Here is a 7,045-nt window from a genome sequence, read left to right on the forward strand (position 1 = left end):
CAAAATACCGGAGCTTTAGGGTTCTTCAACACCCTGCCATATAGCCACACTACACCATTTCTGTCTATAGCCACACCTGTACTCGCTCTGAGCCCTGAAAGCTCTCCTCACCTCTTTTCACCTAGATATCTTCTATTCACCCTTAAGACTCAGCTGAGATGTCATTTCTGAACCTCTGGGTTGAGATAAAAGTGTTTTCCTCTGTATTCCTACAAACCAGTGGATGCCAAGGTTTAGGAGCAAGAATCACCTGTTAAAGATGGAGATTCCTTCTTCATCAGTGGATAAAAATGCTGGTAAGTAATTGCATTTAGAAAAGTCCTCAGATTATTCGTAAGCACAGATTGAGACCTGTGATGAGATGTTTTGCAAAAGTCTCTCTGAGAAATGTGGATTAGAAACTCTGTGCTTGTCTCTCTTAACAATATCCATATAATATTAGAACCATCTCGGGTGCGTGGCTCTCTCTGTCTCTCTAAAGACCACAATCTTTGTGAAGCTAGAGATCACATGTTACTCATCTGAGCACCATTACCATCTAACCATGGTCTCACAGAGACCAGGTGTCCAGCAAATGTTTGTTGATCATAAGGACCATATTCTAAAATATGATAATTACTTTGCCTTTATGTAAATGATTTTTGACAGTAAAAACAACTTTGACTTACAGACTCAACCTAAGTTACAATATGCAAAAGGTCAACTGACTTACAGACACTCTACTACATTCCAGGTCCTTTGATCAGTACACTCTATACACTTGGTTAATATTTGATGGCTAATGACCTCCATTTTAAGGCTGAGTAACTGAGGCTTAGAGAGGCTAAGTGACTTAACCAACATCACACAGTTGTAAACTACATTTATTGATCCCAAAGGCTGTGCTCTTAAACATTGAATATGCTGATCCTATTAAAATTCCTAAAAGGTAATCCCATAGTGTAAACTCTATATGAAATGGTGTAGAGAGACTCCAGTATTTTTGTAACTATGACCATAAAACAGTACTATTAACTTACAATAGACTTACTGGCTGACTCAAGCTAAAGTCAAAAAGACTTGTCTATGGTATAGATGGTCTTTGGTGTCTACTTACACTTAGAAATGCAATGGTGTGCTCATTCAAGTAGCCAATTGCAGGGGACAAGTGAGGCTAATGTAGCACTTAGGCCATCACCCAATGCATATATATTTTTGTTTCTGCAAAATTGTAGTCAGCAAAGCACATATACTATATGGAGATCAACACCATACATTATGTTCAAAAAGGGAACATATGCTACATTTTTAAAGATCTTGAATGTTTGAGAATGTATGTGGCCTATATATATTAATTTTTTAAAGTTTAGTTGATTGACAATGTTGTGTCAATTGCTGCTGTACAACAAGGTGACTCAGTCATATGTGTATATATACACACACATTCTTTTTCTCATATTACCTTTCCAATCTGTAAAGTCTTTTATTCCTCTTTCTTGCCTAATTGCTTTGGTCAGGACATCCAGGGAAGAGAAAGGTATGTTTTAGTAAGTTAGGAGGCAAGCTCACATTCACGCTTCTACCTGCCTCAGGACACCACTGTTTGAGGTCAGGGGTCAAGGGAAGATGATAGCTGCTCAACCATTCAACATGTGCAAGAAAACCTTGGCAGGCACAGCAGAGGCCTCTGCAACCTAAGACGACAAGAGTATACATCCTTGTTTTCCTGATCTTAGAAGAATAGCTTTCAATTTTCACCACTGAGTATGACATTAGCTATGGGTTTGTCATATCAAGCGCTCATGTTTCAATCTTCATTGTAGCAAATATAAATGGCACTTTGATGTTGCTTTTTTGTTGTTGTTGTTTGTTTTTTAGGGCCACTCCTGTGGCATATGGAGGTTCCCAGGCTAGGGGTTGAATTGGAGGTACAGCTTCTGGCCATGGCCACAGCCACAGCAATGCAGGATCTGAACCACATCTTCGACCTACACCATAGCTCACAGCAACACTGAGTGAGGCCAGAGATCAAGCCCACAACCTCATGGTTACTAGTCAGATTCATTCCCGCTGCACCTTAATGGGAACTCTGGAACTCTGACCATGCTTTTTTAATGACGACGCATATGTGTCTATAGAGACCAACCCCACTTCTGCAGACATATATGGCTTAGTTCTATTTGCTTTCCTCAAAGGATCTCTGAGAATGCCTTTGAGGGCTGACTCCTGCTGGATTCTGATATGGCATGTAGGAAAAGTTACTCTGGCTTCTGTGATGAGACTAGATTATAAGAGAGCAAGGCTAGAAGCTGGGCACCACTTAGAAGTATTACTATAATTCAAGCCAGAGGGATCCTCCTAAAACCTAAGTCAGGTCATATCATTCATCAGTTCATAGTCTTCCAATGGTTCCCTATCTTTCCAAGATTGAGAGCCAACATCCTTAACCTGCCCTTTAAAGGCAGGTTCGAAGACACACAATCTGGTTACTCCTGCTCAAGTACCTCTGGCACACGGTTCCTTCAGAGCCTTTGCACTTGCTCATTTCTCTGAATGAAATATCTGTTCCCAAGATATTTACTTGACTTATTCCCACATCTTCTTCAATATTTGATGGACATCATTCTCCCAGTGAGACCTTTTCTTACCACCCTGTTTTAATCCTATCTCTTTAGTCCCATACTCCCTACTCCCTTGGCCTAATTTTATTTTGCCCCATAGCACCAACTGTCCTGCTTGTTTGTGTTTTAGCTCTTCCAGGAGACTATTAGCACCATGTGAGCATATATGTTACCTGTTTTATTCACTGAAGTATCCCAAGTGCCTAAATTTGTGCTTGGGATAAAGTAGGTACTTGTAAACAGTTCTGAGTACATTACATAAGTGGATAGTACATCTTAATTCTCTTGGCATAGTCTTCAGCAACTAGAACAGTGCCTGGTACATAATATTTATTTTAACACATGACTGAGTTTGTAATTGAATGAATGGGTGTTCCAATGATTCTGTGACACGAATGCTACAGTTTTTCTAATTATCTAATATTCATGCAGAACGTAAACATTTTCTTTCTAAATAAGCTTAGTGCCCTCTGGTTAGAACAATCATCCCCTTCATACTCTTACCATATTCTAAAGGAAGTGCGTGAGTCAGTCAGTAATTGGGAAGCCACCTCTTCATAGTAATGCACTGTGGATCTCCCAAGTTTTGCCATGAACCAATGTCATTTGAGTTTTTGTGTTCTCTCATGATGTTAATTGTATTTTATTTAAGTGAAATTATGTACATCACAATCAATAACACTCTAACAGACCCTGCTTGAACGATGTGTTAACAACAATTGTTCAGTGAAAGCAGTCGTTTCTGCTTATGTGTGGTAAAAAGATCCTGAGTTTGGAGTCAGATGGATTTGAGTTGGAATCTTGGCTCTGCCCAACCCAAGACCAATGATGTAACCTTGGGCTACATGCTGCCCACATTTCTTATCTGTAAAATATGGGAAATATGCCATCTCACTAATGCACTTGTTGAAAAAAAAATTGCATAAAATAATGTACATAAGGTGCCTAATATACAACTGATTTACAAATTTGTTTTTGCATTTTTATTTTTCTCCATTTCTTTAAACAAAATGAAACAAAACAAAATTTTTTGGAGTTCCCGTTGTGTCTCAGCAGGTTAAGAACCTGATTAGTATCCGTGAGGATGTGAGTTCAATCCCTGGCCTTGTGGGTTAAGGATCCTGCGTTGCCTTGAGCTGCAGCATAGGTTGTATCCCACATTGCTGTGGCTGTGATGTAGGCCGGGAGCTGCAGCTCTAATTTGACCCTTAGCCTGGGAACTTCCATGTGAAGCAGGTGTGGTCCTTAAAAAAATTTTTTTTCACCACACCCATAGCATGTGGAAGTTCCCAAGCCAGGGAGGGAACCTGTGCTACAGCAGCTACCCAAGCTGCTGCAACGACACCACCAGATCCTTAGCCCGCTGTCCTATAAGAGAACGCCTCCATTTCATTTTTTGATACTGTTATTTGTTTGTTCCACATTTGCTCTTTGGAATATAAACTCTTTCAAGTTCAAAAATTAAAAACCAAATCAAAAGGCTTTATCAGGCAAGAAAAATCATTTTCTGAGAGCTTGAGTTGGAAACGTGGTACTGGTGGCTTCGGCAGACTCTCCCTCTTACAGGAGCTCCACTTTAAACAGATTCAGAGGTTCTAGAAAAAAAAGATGTTGTAGAGTCATTTTTATTGCCCTGATAGCCTGTGAATATAGACGGATCAAGCTGATAAACTTTTAGGCATCATGGGGTTTTTTTTAAACAAACATGAAAAAAGCATCATTATTGCCAGAGAGCCTCTTTACCAAAAAAACAGGTCAAGCTGTATAAAAGGTTTTCTTTAAGAACTGGCTTTACCTCTAGGGAAAATGTTTCCAGGCAGCTTGACTGTAAATATTTGCTGAAAAAAAATGAATGGATAAATAAAAGTATGATTTAATTAATATTGTCTCTGATACTGATGAGTGTCTCTGTGGTTTTGCTCTTTCAATAGCCACTTAGCCAGGAAAGGAGGGAGAAGGAGGCAGCCCTTTGAGCTGTGCAGGGTGTGACTAGTTTCCTAAACTTGGCACTCAAACCGAGACTATGTCACTGTTTTGCTGCCTGTTGCCATAGGAATCACGGGTATGGCCACAATAGCCAAAGACTAATGTCAACATTTCCCCCCAAAATTTTCAGGTTGGATTTTTCCCCCTTACACTCAAAACTACAGAAAAGCCATTCTTCTCTTTTCTCATCATTCTGACGTATACTTGTTTGCAGATTTTTGCTGAAAACAGGTCCGTTGTAATTCATGAGAGATTGGGTATATGAAAAGGAAGAGTCCTATGATTCATAAACTTTAAGAAAATTGTGTTTCATCTCTCTTTCTTTGAGCTTAACAGAATACCTATTGGTTTAAGATTATCTCTTCAAAAAGTTGAAACAAGTCACAGAGGAATTCTTCCATTGAACTCTACCCAGTAATGTATTGAAACGTCATTGCTTAAGACTTGATGTCTTCCTGTGATCTCAAGGATCTCATGGACTGTCCTTAGCAGGACTAATACCAAGAACTTCACAATACTATTTACTGTAGTGCAACTTCCCTCCTACTTCTAAGGGGTTTAATTTTGGATCTTTAAGTCCAAGAAAAGACCCGCTACCTTAGGTCTACCATCAAGACATTTAAATCAACACTGGCTGCAGAAGAGGAGCAAGCATAAAACTGACATTTTGTCCCTCAGTCGCTGGTGCTATTTTCTAAACATTTTCAAATATACCTCCTTCCTCATTTACAAATTATTGACAATAACAGTGTTCACATCAGGGGTTGTTATTAAGGGGAAATAATATGTGTAAAGTGGTTGGAAATATTAATAATTTTATTATTTCATCATCATGAAGTTAAATTATGCTATTTTATTTTTTAATATACTTCCATATTCTATGGCAAAAAAAAAGTAGTTCATCATCATTTCTGTCCTCAAATCCCAATTCCAATCATGATCAAAATACTTTTCCCGGCACCACGTATCTTTTTATTGGGCTGGAGTTAGCTGCTTTTGAAAGGTCCAAAGAGAGAAAGGAATGAAGAGGTAATATAAGTGGAAGCAGTGAAATTAAGAAGCATCAAATATACTAATATTACATTGTAACAGCTCTCAGAGGACAGGGGCTATCAGTCATATATTTTATTATTTATGGCATGGAGAGCATTTCTTTGTGAAAAAATTAATGAATGAAAAAGATAAATAAATGAGAGATGCCAAATGAGCTTAAAGCCTTGTGAAATGTTTGTTCACAGAAGAGTTAGAAATTAAAGTAAACAGGAACTGATGATTATCTATTGCTTGAATGTATTTAGGCTTTTCTTGTCTTCCAGCAGTTATAATGTCTATCCGAAACTGCTACATTCATATCTTAGATGCATCAAAATGAAGTCATAGAAGAAGAGAGGCTAAAATATATGAGAACCCGCAACTTCTCTGTTAAATTCTATGACAGATTATCTCTGAAGTCTTAAAAGCAGTCTTATACTTCTGAATATTAAACTGCAGAACCCTTAAAACAAAACTATCATTTCATAAAAAATAGAACAAGAACTGCCCTTGCAAGTATTTTAATTACCTTAGAGTAAAATTTTCATATGAGCAGACTTATTTTCCATTTTCTGTCCATACCATTTTCATCTTCCAGACTGCCACAAAACAGAAGGAAATGGATGCTGGGAAATACGCTCCCTTTCTTATATTATTTTCCATCATGGTTTATCCCAAGAGACTGGTTATAGAGAAACAGATATTCTAAACTGCTCTTGGCCTTCCGGCTTTGCCAGAGTCCAGTAGCTTCGATGTTGATTATATGCGTTTTGGTGCCACCTGCTGGTACGATGTGGCATAGAGCATAACAGAAGTTTATAGTCCAAATGGTTGCCTAGCGCTAATCTTTGCCAAACATTGTGCTAGGCACAGGGTCTACCGTGGTCAGCAAAACAGTCTACTTCCTCCTCTAGCAGAGGGGAAAACTTTAATCCAAAAATCACAAGAGAAGGGCCAGGAGGGAAAGTCCCTAGTCTCAGGGATCAGAGGGTGCTGATGCTGAAGGCAAGGTCCAGGGTCTTTGGCTAAGGGAGAGGGATAGAGAGGAAGGGGAACTCGTGGCAAAGGGCTGGGACCAGAAGGAGCCTGGCGCATCTGAGAAAGTGAGGGAAACCCAGGAACGTAGAAAGCTGCAAGGAGGGGAAAAGATAGTAATAATAGCTAACACCTCCATAGCCAGAGTTCACCACATTGAATATGCTACAAGTGGTCATAGAGTAGAGAGACTTTACTCAAGAAATGACATAGTGGTCACAATGTTTCCAGGAGGTTTTGTAAGGGTTTACAAATAAGAACTTTTAAAATTTTCCTAAAAACCTCAAAGGAAGTGACTTTAGCCTGATCTTAGAGATGAGGAAACTGAGCCATCGAGAATGGGGGTAACTTTTCAAAACGGCCAAGCCAGCAAGTGTGGGAGGTGCGAATTG

The 7,045-nt window shown here is 39.1% G+C and overlaps 1 long non-coding RNA gene across 1 annotated transcript; it reads right to left on the bottom strand.

Moving 5' to 3' along the window:
* Positions 1-845: 845 nt before the first annotated feature.
* Positions 846-6,353, bottom strand: LOC146400870 (uncharacterized). Its single transcript, XR_014813560.1, has 2 exons — positions 6,148-6,353; positions 846-4,195 (listed from the first exon to the last, which is right to left on the bottom strand). It is a non-coding gene; the product is annotated as an uncharacterized LOC146400870 (long non-coding RNA).
* Positions 6,354-7,045: the final 692 nt, after the last annotated feature.

Source organism: Sus scrofa, chromosome 8 (assembly GCF_054392235.1).
Source record: "Sus scrofa isolate SSC_HxYL_T2T_F1_AM1 chromosome 8, Sscrofa_HxYL_maternal_Yorkshire_Landrace_v2.0, whole genome shotgun sequence".
NCBI lineage: Eukaryota > Metazoa > Chordata > Mammalia > Artiodactyla > Suidae > Sus > Sus scrofa.